The following is a 509-nucleotide window of genomic DNA, read 5'->3' as shown; positions in this document are numbered from 1 at the left end:
TCCCTACCCAACAGAAAATTCCCAGTGTTGATGATTAGGCCATTACTTATAATTATCTCATTTATACAACACACATCACCCCATATCTTTGTGTGCATATGTACTGGCAGGTGAGGCCAGAGGCATAGAGAGCTCCTTCAATGCCTGGGTTTGGGGGTGGAGGGAGAAGGGATTACCTGCACAAGGGAGGGGACAGAGTTTTACCTGCCCTGGCTCTCTGCACTCATGCAGCAGCTGTTACAGCTATGGCTGCTGCTGTAGCAGCATGGCCTTTTGCTGCTGCCTCTGGGGGACAGGTTTGCTACACACCAGCTGCAGCAGCTTGGTGGTGCAGCCTTCCTGGGGGTTGCCCCTTGTTCCCTATTCACTCCCTCTCCCTGCCCAGACAAGCTGCTGGGCACAAGGACTCTCTGAATGGAATGGGAGACACTAGTCTCTCCCCTCTGCCCCACAAATACAGTTTTGGGGAGGGCTGCTTCTACCTGGCTCCTACAACTGGTCAGTGCTGA

The 509-nt window shown here is 53.2% G+C and overlaps 1 protein-coding gene across 1 annotated transcript in view; it reads left to right on the top strand.

The window, feature by feature from the left end:
- LOC102372828 overlaps window positions 1-509 on the top strand; it is a 141,717-nt gene that overhangs the window by 10,400 nt on the left and 130,808 nt on the right. The window lies entirely within an intron of this gene.

This window comes from Alligator sinensis, unplaced genomic scaffold, assembly GCF_000455745.1.
Source record: "Alligator sinensis unplaced genomic scaffold, ASM45574v1 scaffold962_1, whole genome shotgun sequence".
Classification (NCBI taxonomy): Eukaryota; Metazoa; Chordata; order Crocodylia; family Alligatoridae; genus Alligator; species Alligator sinensis.
The sequence above is the reverse complement of the archived record's forward strand: the minus strand, read 5'-3'. Positions and strand labels throughout refer to the sequence as shown.